Source organism: Protopterus annectens, chromosome 16.part0, assembly GCF_019279795.1.
Source record: "Protopterus annectens isolate FY-2018-M chromosome 16.part0, PAN1.0, whole genome shotgun sequence".
NCBI classification, from domain to species: domain Eukaryota; kingdom Metazoa; phylum Chordata; order Ceratodontiformes; family Protopteridae; genus Protopterus; species Protopterus annectens.
Window position 1 is genome coordinate 221,791,559 of NC_056750.1, and position 14,619 is coordinate 221,806,177.

Here is a 14,619-nt window from a genome sequence, read left to right on the forward strand (position 1 = left end):
TTTAGGATTTTATTATATATTTTTAATAGATTTACTGTTAAGTATGTTGAATAATATATTGTATTTTATCTGTTTAAATATTATTGTGATTTATTTGGCACAATAATTGAATAATTGTTTGATGCAAGAGTCACATGATGCATATTAGTGTATTTATTGTATTGTTTGAATGGTGTTGATTATGTCTGATGAAGCGGATGTAGTGTCCGCGAAAGCACTTACATCTTGTTTGTTGCATTAAAGAATTTTTTATCTTCTTCATATATATATACGTCTACTCCTTTTAATCAAAAGCTCGTTTTTCCGAATAACAGAAGTATGACCTCACTTCAGTGAAAGTGCACTTAACTGAAAGTGCACTTTTATGAATACTGGTTCACCGAACTAGACATAAACAAAATTCAACACTACAAGCACGGTTTTACAGGGGGGCAAGCACCTCTGCACTCCCCAGCTACTTGTATATACTAACTCCGAGATCACACTACAGTGGAGAAACAGGTATATTTCCTTATACCCACTGTAGTGTGCTTCGGTGCTGCAGTGTTGTTTTTCTTTTAATATCCGGTTCTGTGAACCAGTATTCACAAAAGTGCATTTTTGGTTAAGTGCATTTTCGCTGAAATGGGGTCATACTTTGTTATTTGGAAAAACAAGCTTTTGATTAATAGAAGCAGACACACACACACACACACACACACACACACACACACACACATATGGGACTACTTTGAAACATCTAAAACCCATAACATCGAATTTCATAACACTGAGACCAGAACATCTAAAATCCAAAACATCTAAAACCCATAACATCAGATTTCATAACATCTAACAATACAAATCACAAGAAAATAACATCCCCTCCACATATAACGACACCAAACTACAAAACACACTTTTTACTACATTCCTGCAGGGGGGCAAGCCCTCATGCTCCCCTCACACCCCTCGCAAATTAATTATACCAACTCCAAGATTGAACTACAGTGGAAAAAAGTTAATTTCCTAATGCCACTGTATCAAGCCCCCTGCAGAAACATAGTAAAAAAGTGTGTTTGGTAGTTTGGTGTCATTATATGTCGTTATATGTGGAGGGGATGTTATTTTCATGTGATTTGTACTGTTAGATGTTATGAAATTCAATGTTATGGGTTTTAGATGTTCTGGTCTCAATATTATGAAATTAGATGTTACAGGTTTTAGATGTTTTGAGTAGCATCTTACCCTCACCAAGAATGATGCCACAGTATGAAGACAAGATGATCAATTTCAACAATTGGCTTAAGTACTGGTGTCATTCAAAGGGGATCCAATGCCTGTCAGCTTGGGATGATATGCTCGACAAGCCACGATGCCTCGCTAGGGACGGCTTGCACCTGTCACCCCTGGGCTTTTGGATATTGGCAAAGGCTCTTGCTACCCCCATAGTGCCTTTTTTAGGCAAGGCTCAAAAGACAAACCCACCTCCATAGGTATCACAAGGGATAAGAAACTAAGAGTAATGCTACTCAATGCCAGAAGTCTAAACCTCAAGATGCACGCACTCAAAACTCTCCTTAGCATGGAGAACATCGATATCTGTGCAGTAACAGAAACCTTGTTCAGAGCTCCCGAGAGCACCCCAGCACTACCAGGTTATACCTCATACCATGCTTTTCGGCCCCAAAACTTGGACCGAACCACAAAAGGAGGGGGAGTATCGATATTCATCAAAGATACCCACACCTCCGGGTTGGTGGCAAAGCACGAAGCATCAGAGACTATCCATGTGCAACTAACAGTGGGTAAAACTGCCTTCCAGTTTATACCCTGCTACAGACCACCCTCCCAAACCCAGGAACCCCACTCGGCCTTCCTGAGAACACTGGAAAATATGAAGGTCTCTCCGAACACCATTATATTGGGCGACTTCAACTACCCAAACATAGACTGGGAGCATTACTCTAGCTCCAGCACCCTAGCCCAAAGGTTCCTAGAATTTATAAACTCAAATGCTATGGAACAACTTGTTATCACTCCCACAAGAGGGGAAAGCATACTGGACCTGATCATCACCAACATGGGGACTCTATGCTCCAGACTAGAAGTGTATCCCTCACTGGTAAGATCAGACCATAAACTAATCTCACTGGATATTCACATCCCAACCCCACCCCTTGCCCAGAAAACCACAGTGAAAAACTTCTCTAAAGCAAATTTCACACGCCTCAAAACCGAGGTGGAATCCTTCAAAGCCCCCGGGCTTGTGGAAAATACAGCCCAGACCGCAGAATACTTTATAAATGCATTCTATGAACACCTTCAGGAATGCATGGATCATGTGATCCCAATAAAACCAAGACCTAATCCTCCAAAGGCAGACATCCTGTCTGGTGGACCCCAGCCATAAACAAACTATACAATAGAAGGAGGAAGCTACTAAATGATAGAGCAAAATCCCAAAAAGGTTAGGCATCACTGATCAGTATTAGCAAAAAACTACGGGCACTCATAAAATTGTCTAAGGCCAGCTTCGAGAGAAAAATTGCACAGGACACTAAGGATAATCACAAGGCTTTCTTTAGTTATGTTAGGAACCTGGGTGGTAATTCCCAGATATGCTCAGAATTAGTCCAAAATGACAAAAAATACACTGAACCCACAGACATTGCTAACATCCTAGCTGACAGGTTCAGCGCAAACTCCCCCCCCCCCCCACCAAAAGGGCAAATATCTATCCCAGCAGAGTGCTGCCCCCCTGACATCTCAGATGCTCAGGTAAGAGCCGCCCTCTGCAAAGCAAAAAATACAGCATCAATGGGACCAGACGGTGTCCCGGGCTGCGTCCTACATGAACTCCAAGAAGAGCTAAACCCAAACATAAAACTACTGTTCAATCTCAGCCTTACTACAGGATATGTGCCCAAAGAGTGGCGTACAGCAACAGTGGTCCCTCTCCATAAAGGTGGTGGCTCAACGGATCCTGGAAACTATCGCCCCATAAGCCTGACTAGCTTGGTCTGCAAAGCTATGGAAAGGATCATCATGGACCTCATAAATAAAGATATTGGGGACCTACAGACACTGGATCCTACCCAGTTTGGCTTTGTTAAGGGCAGATCCTGCCTCTTAAACCTGGTTGATTTCTTTGAAACAGTCACCAAGGCCATTGACGAGGGGAAGGTGATCCACACAGCCTACCTGGACCTCGCAAAAGCCTTCGATACAATACCCCACTCTGGCATTATAGATAAGCTCACCAGCTTAAATATAAACCCCTATGTCACTAGATGGATTGCAAACTGGCTCAAGGACAGAACCCACATGGTTAGAATTGCTGGAGCGATGTCAGACTCCAAATCAGTTACAAGTGGTGTTCCACAAGGCTCAGTCCTGGGACCTCTCTTGTCCGGTATATATTTCTCGGAGGTACAGGCCAACACGGAAGGACTGTGGCTGACCAAGTTCGCAGATGACTGCAAACTGGGCGCCATAATCGACTCTCCAGCCGACACAAGCATCCTCCAAAAGGGCCTCATAGAAACAGACAACTGGTGCCAGAGCCATGGCCTCAAGCTAAATGCCAAAAAGTGTATAGTCATCCCTTTGGGCAAAAACAAAGTGCCCACAAATTACCACATAGGTGGTAATCCATTAAGTACAGAAGAAGTAATTAGGGACCTGGGGACCCAAGTTGATAGCAATCTCTCATTTGACAACCACGTGGCCAAAGTGGTTAGAAAAACATTTTATATAGCCCACCTAATCATGAAGGGATTCACATCTAGATCAGGGGAGGTCATCGTACCTCTTTACTCATCCCTCATCAGGCCCATAATTGAGTACAATGTCCCTTTTGGGATGTACCTTACCAGACACCTGCAGCAACTGGAAAGACCCCAAAAGTACCTCACCAAGAGGATCAAAGGGCTCAAACAGATGCCATATGCTGCCCGGTTAAAGAAACTCCAGCTCTAGTCAAGGGCATACCGCATGTTCAGAGGCGATCTGTGCCTGACGTATAAAGCCATGTCCAACCCGGAATTAATGGACATGCTGCACCTCAGAAAATCCAAATCCCATCGAGCTACGTGCTCGAGAGACTTGAACCTCAGCACTGAAATAAATAGGACATGCTGGAGGGGACAGATTCATAACCCAGAGGCTCCCTTCACTCTGGAATAAAATCCCAGTCCAGGTTAGGCAGAGTCCCTCATTGACTCTATTCAAGAGGAATCTTGATGAGTGGATGGGAGATCATAGTTTTACCCCGGGTATCACTTCTGTGTCACTGCATATATATATATATATATATATATATATATATATATATATATATATATATATATATGATACTTACATGTGATCAATAATTCAGCCTGCTGAACAGAAAAAAAACTTGCACAGCTTATTGTAAGTCAGCTGATCCTACATTATCAACTTTTCTTCTATGCAAGTTCACGGAACAGTGGGTAGTGGGGACTTTACCCTTTCTCCATTGTTGTGTAATCTCAGAGTTGGTATTTACAAGTGGGTGGAGGTGTGGGCGTAAAGGGGCACTTCCCCATGCATAAAACAAAAAAGTTTTAACTTAAGTTTCAAGTATTTATGCTAAATGTATTGAGGTTCAATGTTTGAGTATATCACCATGCGACGCATACTCATATGTCTAGCTTGATGGATAGATATGTATGTATGTGTATGTCCATTATACCTTTTACTATGAATCATATGTGTCCTCCCAGTCCCATGTCATTGTGGTATAAAGCTTTGGCTATGATCCACGTGATGATAGCTTGATTAATGACTTGGGTGCTGGATGGCTGGGACAGGGAGCAATGGAGTAAGTGGCTGACACCATCTTAACCATCTTGCAGAGAGAGAGGTGGAATAGCCTCCTGTAATACCAACCGCAGCAGCAGTATTTGGCTATTGGGTCAAGGTGGCTAAATGCTGCATGTAAATCAGGAGTGATGTCCATAGACAACAACACAAACATGAGACCTCAGACAGCAGTGCCTACACTATGGAGAAGGGCGAGTACTTGGGAGAGGGGTTCAGGTATGTGCACCGGATGGTCAGCTCCCTAATATTTTACTCCCACCTTCTGGGTGATTGAGTGGGCTCATAAGGCTGAGTAGGGAATGAATAGGTTTGGCTTTGTTACCTACAGAAGTAATGAATGGGCCAACTAGATGCTAGGAGGGATACCTGTGGTGGCCATACCCCCTAAAAGCTTTATACTGGAAATAAAAAATATTCAAACATTTTGCCTCCAATGAGAAATGATGTGAAGGTATAGCAAAGAATGTCACCAATCCATTATAATTTACCTTGTTGATTACATTCTGCAGTTTGTGTAGACTGTATAAAAAGGTTTTCCTCAAAGAAAAAACTCACAGTTTACATACATGGCCAGGACATGTTGGTACCCTAACAGATGATCAGTAGGGGTGACACATATAGGATGTATTTTAGATATCATTGATCAGTCAGAGCTACCCACCTCCATTCAACAACCCCCAGATTCAGAGCAAAAATATATGCTTCAAATGGTCTTCATTATCCCCCTTGAACAGTCATAAGTGAAATAGAGACAGAGTAGCCTCGGTTCCCAGTATTTTTATGAGCTCCTATACCAGGGGACTTTGTCTCATTCTCAGAGGAGGAAGCTCACATATTTCTAGACAATTCTTCAGGCAGAAAGCTACAGACAATGGCAGCAAACCTACAGTGATGTAGCTAAAAGGGGAGAGTCAGTCTTACCAGGTGAATAGTCTGGCAAATATAATATTGGAATAGGCAGTCATACATAGTTCCATAAGTTAAAACTATGTTCATCAAAAGTAAGAGTATCAATATGTTTTTGAACCTTGGCTTTTTCCATAGGAGGAAACAGTAGCATTCCTATGTAGGAGGCTTCTTCCCTGTACATTATAACTTAACAAATCAACTCCTAGACTGCTGTATCCTAAGACAGGGGCAAATCTTGAATGTAGCAGCTGTATTTCACAAAATCATGTTCTGACCAAACACAAATTTATGTGCAGTTGTCTATCATGCTATTTTCTATTTTCTGGATGCTATTTGAATATCCTCTCCACACATGCACATGTGCACACAAAGACATCCCATTATTTGCTCATAAAGATGTACAGGTCATCAAATATGTGTCATCAGAGAGTCCATGAAGCTAGGAGAAACTTATTATTATTATTAATACTGCAGGTAACAACTGGAGATACATAGCATTTTCTTACTTGGTTTTGAATAAGCATATACATACTTGTAGAAAACTTACACCCAGTAGTGATTTTGAGAAAAAAAGATGCCTTTCAGTAATATTCCTTCCTTTACTCAATGTTCTAAGGATGTGAGTCATTAAATTAAACCAATGCTCCTTTTAGCATGCTTACCAGGAAAAGTAAATACCTAAGAAATGACCTGATGAACAACAAACTGCTCAACCAGATCACCTCTGCTATACCTGATATTATAGTGGTCAATGAAACCTGGATTAAAGAAGATTTCTGTCTCTCTATGCTTATTCTGAGAACTATAACAGGTTTGGGGGCAACAGTTTAAAGAAACAAATAGGAGGTGATGTTCTGTTATTTATTAGAAAACAATGTAATATCCAAGAAGTCATTGTCAAAACTGCTAATACCTTCCATGGTAATACCCCACCATCTCTGGGAATGTAACCTACTGCACCATAGATCTGCATAACGTACTTGGCTTTCATGTAATGTACACGTCTCACCCATCCTTCTCAAATATTCTTAGTACAGTACCTGACAGCTTCGGCTTCAGTAATAATAACAAGGTTATTACTCTAGGAGAATTTCTATCTTAATTGGCTTTGGCCACTTAGCTCTCAAACAAGCAATGTTATTTCCCAGAATGATCTTACATCAGTGGTCTCAAAGCCCATCAGACTTAACGTTGTACCAAGGAGTAGATTCAGTAGTGGACACATTCCCAGCTAACCTTTCAAAAGATGCAGAAGCTCTGCCATGCAACCTAACTCTCTTAATAATTATTGCTCTTTACTGTCTTACTAGTCTTAAAACCATCAAACTCCCACCTACCTATATCCCTAGGAGATTATAGGTTCATAGGTTCATAGGTTCATACTAGGCTATCTGCCCGAGGGCATTTACAAGCCTAGCCCATAGTTTTGTGGTTTACGCCACCCCTTTAGTATGGGGAACTATACCCATTATTTTGCTGTGCCTCTGTTGAGCAGTGACACTGAGGTAATCCCTGGGGTATATCTGCGATCTCCCATCCATTGGTCAAGATTTCTCTTGAACAAGGCCAGCGAGGTGCTCTGCCTCACATATACCGGGATTTTATTCCACAGCATAGGGAGTCTTTGGGTGATGAATCTATCCTTGTGGCTCTGACGGATCTAGATTTTTGAGGTGAAGCATATTCATCAAATCTGGGTTTGACATGGCCTTGTATGTTAGGCAAAGGTCACCTCTGAGCAAGCGGTGGCGACTGAATAGAGCTGGAGTTCTTTCAGTCGGGCAGCATAGGACAGATGTTTGAGACCCTTTATCCTTTTGGTGAGGAACTTTTGTGGCCTCTCCAGCTGCTGCAAGTGTCGGGTCAGATACATTCAATGGGGCATTGTACTCAATCATTGGTCTGATGAGTGATGAGTAGGAGACTATGACCTCCCTTGATCTAGATGAGAATCCCTTCATGATAAGGTGGGCAATGTAGAAGGTCTTCCTAACTACTTTAGCTACATGGGTGTCGAATGACAGACTACTATCAACCTGGGTCCCCAGGTCCCTGATAACTTCTTCTATGCTCAGTGGATTGCCACCTATTTGGTAGCTAGGTAACCTTGTTTTAAGGGTATGACTATGCATTTTTGGCATTTAACTTTAGGCCATGGCTCTGGCACCAGTTATCCGTTTCTGTGAGACCCTTCTGAAGGATATCTGTGTCAGATGTGTTTTCTACTATGGCCAGTTTGCAGTCATCTGCAAACTTTGTCAGCCATAACCCTCCTGTGTTTGCTTGTACTGAAAAGTAGATGCCAAACAAGAGTGGGCCCAGGACTGAGCCCTGTGGTACACCACTTGTGACAGGCTTTGAGTCTGACATGGCGCCAGCAACTCTGACCCTGTGGGTTCTGTCACTCAGCCAGTTTGCAACCCATCTTGTGATGTATGGGTTAACATTTAAGCTGATGAGTTTTTCAATGATACCCGAGTGGGGTATTGTATCAAGGCCTTCGCCAGATCGAGGTAGGCTGTATGGACTGCCTTTCCTCATCAATGGCTTTGGTGACTGTTTCAAAAAGTCAACCAAGTTTAGAAGGCATGATCTGCCTTTGACAAAGCCAAACTGGGATGGATCCAAAGTCTGCAAATTCCCTATGTCTTTATTTATGAGGTCCATTATGATCCTCTCCATGGCTTTGCAGATAAGGCTTGTCAAGCTAATGGGCCGGTAATTTCCAGGGTCGGTGGAGGCACCGCCTTTGTGAAGTGGGACCACAGTTGCAGTGCGCCACCCCTGATCCAGAGGTAAGACTATGATTAAACAGCTGTCCTAGCTGTGGGTTTAATTCGAGTTCGTGGAGCACACAGCCGGGGACACCATCAGGTCCCATGGATGCTGTGTTTTTTGCTTTGGACAGAGCAGTTCTCACTTGGGCGCTGGAGATGTTTGGGGGGCTGCAATCGCTGGTATAGATATCTCTCCTTTGGGGAGGGGAGAAGTTTGCACTGAACCTGTCAGCCAGTATGTTGGCAATGTCTGTAGGATCAGTAATCTTCACATCATTTTGAACTAGTTCTGAGCATATCTGGGAGGTTCCTCCCAGGTTTCTAACATAGCCAAAGAAGGCCTTATGATTGTCTTTTGAGTCTTTAGCTATTTTTCTCTCAAAATTTGCTTTGGATGATTTTATGAGAGCTCTTAGTTTTTTACTTAATAGTGATCAAGGGTGTCTTACCTTTTAAGGATTTTGCTCTATCTTGTAGTAGCTTCCTCCTTTTGTTGTAGAGTTTGTTTATGGCTGGGGTCCACCAGACTGACGCTTGCCTTTGGTACAAAGAGTCTTTGTTTTGCTTGGGATTGCCTTATCCATGCAGTCCTGCAGGTGCTGGTAGAAGGCATGTGTAAGTGATTCAGCGGCTTGAGTACTGTTTTCGGGGCCTTAAAGGAGACCACACTAGTCTTTAGAAGTGTGAAGTCGGCTTCGAGAAGTTCTTTACTGTGGTCTTTTTATTTCAGGTGGGGTGGGATGAGGACCTCCAGCGAGATTAGTTTGTGATCTGATCTCACCAGTGAGGGTGTTGAACATTGTGCTCCCATGTTCGTGATGATGAGATCAAGTATGTTTTCTCCTCTTGTGGGGATGGTGACTAGTTGTTCCATGGCATTTGAGTTTATGAATTCCAGGAACTTTTGGGCTAGGGTGTTTGGGCTTGAGTAGTGTTCCCAGTCTATATTAGGGTAATTGAAGTCACCTAGTATGATGGTGTTTGGTGATACATTTATCCCTCTAGTGTTTTCAGGAAGGCCATGTGAGGTTCCTGAGTTTGTGAGGGTGGCCTGTAACATGCTACAATTTGCAGAGCAGTCTTGCCTATGGTTAATTGCACCTGGATGGTCTCCGATGCATTTGCCACCAGTCTTGAGGTGTGGGTGTCTTTGATGAATATGGCTACCCCTCCTTTCTTGGTATTGTCCGGATTTTGGGGCGGAACGCATGATAAGAGGTAAAACCTGATAGTGCTGGGGTGCTCTCAGGAGCCTTGAACCAGGTTTCTGTCACTGCACAGACATCGATGTTCTCCATACTGAGAAGGGCCTATTTAGACTTCTGGCATTGAGCAGCATTACCCTTAGTTTTTTCCTTTTTGTGTTCTAGGGTGGTAGGTTTAGAATTTGAGCCTTGCCTAAAAAGGCACTATGGGGTGGCAAGAGCCTTTGCCAATATCCGAATCCCAGGGTGACAGGTGCAATTGTCCAGCATGTCATCCCAGGCAGACAGACATTGATCCCCTTTGAATGACACCAGAGTTTAAGCCAATTGTTAAAGCTGATCATCTTATCTCTGTATTGTGGCATCATTCTTGGTGAAGGTAGGATACTGCTCAAGGTCAGGGTCATACCTGCCTGGGCTACATAATCAGAGAGCTCCTCAATGTCTCTTTTCATGGTACCTGCTGTTGAGAGACCTGAGTGCTTGCTATGTGATTCTAGCACCCGACAGGCAGCTTACTGTGACCTTCTCCTTACTCAGTCTGAATGACTAGTGTGTCTGGCATTGTGTTTGGCCTAAGGGCTGTGACTGTTTGACACTCTGACTGTGAGGTCTATGTGTTGCAGGTGTTGTGTTCTGAGGTGGTGGTTGTTTGGGTGTCTGCTTTGGTGGCCTCTGCTGTTTTGGTAGATTTTGATCAGAGAGCCGAGTATGTCTTTGTGTGTTTATGTGTATGATTTGAGGTTGTGATGGTACTATGTGAGACTGGGTCTATAGTGTGTGTGGTAACCTTCTCCTCCTGACTGGTCTGCATCTCATGTATTTGTGTTTTGTGGGAGTACATGAGGCAATTGTAACATTGCCTCAATATTCCCAGGTTCACCAGCTGAGCAGGAGAGGACACTAGCAACTGATCCTGCTAGGACTAGACAAAAAGCCTTTTGGGGTGCTATCTATAAGAGTGCCGTATCAAGGTCATAAGTACTGTAGGAGCAAGTGCTAGGTTTAACAGATAGAGAATAGTCTACTTGGAGTCAAGTAGAGATGATCTTTTAGGTATTAGAGAAAGTGCTAGTAACAGGGATGCTTAAAGGTAAGATTGAAAAGAAAGTTAGATATGAAAGAGTTTTACCTGTTTAAAAAGTTAAGGTTTAGTGGAGAGTTACTATTTTTAAAACAGCAAGATGGACTGAAAGGGGTGGTTACTTTTGTATTTTGGTACTATGAAATACTGTAGGATGGCCAATAAATTTAAATAATTGAAGGATTTCAAAAGTGATGGTTTTGTGATTTGAAAGTAGAGAGAAATGAGATATATGGTCAGATTAACATAAGAGGCAACTAGAAAGACAGTGGTATTTAACAAGACAACTTAAATGTGAGGAGGGAAAAATTCTGCTTGACTCAGAACAGAGAGAGCTGTGGTCTCTTTTGAAGTTTTAATATGCTGTTTAAAACAGAATGCAAGCAAAACACAAGATAAAGAAAACAAACTACAGTATTCAAAATATAGAAAGGCAGTACAGAAATACAAAAAATAACAGCAAACTAACCTTTCCTTCACAGCAAAGTGTAGCAGAGTCTGGATGAGCCTTTCTGGTAAAGCTGATGAACAATATAATTAGATGATGAAAACATGGAAGCCTCTTTGCTTTCTGAATTAGACTGCTTAGACTGAGCCCACTTGTCTAAAGAAATGGATCATAATCTGGTTCACGAATACCTATGAAATGATTGGGATCCAAGAAGAGATCTACCCTAATAAAGATGATACATCTTACAGTCAAAAAACAATCAGATTAGTATAGAAATAAAGAAGATTGTCAGGGAAAGGGATTAAAGCTAGGTAAGCAAAGAAAATGTCCTAAACCCATCTGTTTCATAAGACAGGAAGAGATAGTCTCATGTCACGCAAAGCTATTCTTCAAAATCATTAAAGAACTCCTTAGTCACTCAAGCAAGCAAAACCAGTACATGTCACACAGTCAAACCACATAGTTAAAGAACCTCTTCAAATACCATGTCACTCTCCAGCAATTCCACCTGCACAAATGTGCCTTATGTAATCCACTTCTTTCTTCATATCGCTCATTGTTCCACTATTTATATACTCGTTGTAATCTTAGAGCTTTTTCATCTAATACTGTGTACAAACTCCTAGAAAGCACTTCAAAAACATATGGTCCTGAAAACTCTCAAGATCCCAGCTTCCTTAGAATGGCAGCACCTTGGAAAGCCCATCCCTTACCTTTAATATTTAATCTGTCTGTCATAACCAGGATTCTGCCCTCTCTTTTCAAGTATGTGATTCTTTTCTCACTTTCCAATGTCTCCCATACTTCTGATATTTTTGACAGTCACTACATCAGCCATGGCCCAAGGTGTTCAAAGAAAATGATCTGCAGCCAAGTCAATGAACACATCAATAAATATTGTTTTGTTTCTGACTCCCAGCATGCCTCCATAAATGGATTTAACATTGTTATCTGTTACTTTATTTGTCTTTTATGACAATATGGATAAAGTGTGTCTGATGGACTAGTCTTTGTGGACTTGTTAAATCAATATAACAGACTATTTGGCTGGCTAAACTTACGATGTTAGGGTTTTGGGAGGAAGCTGTAAACTAGTTCTTGAGCTGTCTAATATTTAGAAGTTTCCATATTGTCTCTGGGACATCCTCTTCTGATTCTAGTCTATTCACATTTGTTGTATATCAAGGTTCCATTCTAAGAATATCCAGTTTTCCCTCTTCTTAGGGAACTTCCAATAGATGTACCAAATCATGTCATTATTCTTTATGTCAGCAATTTTGTTCTGAATCAATGCAAAAGTACTTAAAATAAGACTTAATTTCTCTCTGGCAATGGTTGTACCTTAACTGTTAAACCCTTGATGACAAAAAACAGACTATAATCTACAGCTCTTTTCAAAGACACAGTAGCATAAACTGTATGAGTATGCGGGTCTGCTGACTTTTCCTGTTCAACGGGTAACAGCACAGAGAGTCAGTGGTCTGTCTAGATGACTCCCTGTCAGTCAATAATCAGTTTGAGATCATTGTGTGGTGTCCTTAATCAGCTTGACCTATGTTATAAAGTGTTGAATTTGCTCATACTGAAGGCTGGGAAGGATTTGTGGTCAACAGATTCACAGCCCAAATTAAGTATCATCATATAATGCTGGTCTTCTGCTGATAACATTAAACATGATCTGTCATTTCATTCTACTGCAGACAATAGAGAAAAACAATATTATACACTGTTAGAAAAAAATAACTACTGATTAGTAGTAGAAATGTCCTCCAGTCACCACACTAATGTTCAAATTAATCAAAATATGCTAACATTATTCTCTTGCCCCAAAATAAATAAATACATACATACATACATAAATAAATAATAATAATAATAATTAAAGAATATATGCACTCCCCCCTAGATCCCAAGATCATGGGTTGTTAATATTAGAGACCAGTGTTCACTCTTACTGCGAGAGAGGCCATATCACTTTGTATGAAGAAGAATATGTGTGTTTTAAAGGTCATAGATAAATTATATTGTTCATCATTGCAAAACTTACATAAATCTCTGAAGAAATATATTTTGCCTAGTATCTGTCAGCCTGCATCTCTGAAGGAATTTACCTTTATAATATATTTGTGCTTTTGTCTTTTTTATTTTTTACGTCTAGATTTTAACTCTTGTTTGACTAATTCTATTCCAAGTGATTTTTCTATTTATCAGTTTATCCACTGTAGTTTTCCAGGCTAATTATTTATACTTGCCCTATATATTTTGTTTAATATCAATGTTAACACATACCCCAAATTTTGTATAATTTATAACTGGCATTTTTGTGCTTCCTTTGACATAGGTCATGTCTGCAAAGTGTCAGTAGCTAAGCCACAGACAGTTATTAAATAAGTAATTAAAATAAAATTGTAACAGAAATTAACTTTGGCATTTTCTCTGGATTTATAAGGTTTTCTTAACACAAGCCTAATTTGCATGAAGTGAAGCCTTTCAGTTAAAATTAGCGATACTATTTAAGTGATTCTAGGCGTGTGTCAGCAGATTAGGTACATCACTCACAAGGCTGTTTTTTTTAAACATAGTTTTTATTATTAATCATAGGAAGTGGTCTGTGACTACTTAGTCCTCTCACAAGGTTAAGGGTTGCTGTCTAGTGGTTTGTGGTGTTTTTTCAACAAATGCATATAGTAGATAAAACTGTCCAGTTCTGTTTACAGGTCTGGGATGCAAAGGACTCTATAAGGGGATGTTGTTGTCCCCACTGACAGTGGACGTAGAGATGTATTAATATTTGTGAAGTGGTGAGAAGTAGTCTGAAGCTAGAGTAGGGGTAGATTATCTGGAAGACATTACAGAATTTGTCCTGAAATGGAAGGTTGTGCTAGAACTCTTATGTACTTGGATACGGCATCATCAAGATAAGCATATGAGGGATCCAAAATACCCTATGAATTTGCATATAGACTTTATCAAGCAGCCCCTAACTCACATGCACTGCTCTTGTTCATGTTATGGTGAAGTGATCAGTGGCTTAAATTTAAAAATGAAGATTATAATTTATTTCACTCTGCCCCAGTGTCTGTCTGAGAAAGACTGTTCTACATCAGTTCAGACCCTGGTTAATAAATAATAATTATTTAAGAATAATATTTTTACCTCTCCTCCACACACACTAATAAAACAGGTCTTCTACAACAGTCAAAATCTCCTTCTTCAATGCACAAAAATTACATCCAGATGACTGCTTAAAGATATTAGTTAAAATTAGTGTGTAATCCAGAGGCTTCACCCTGCTTCTTAATATAATCATATCTAGGATCACTATAATTTAGAAAACAAAAAAATTGATTTCTGCACAAGAAAATG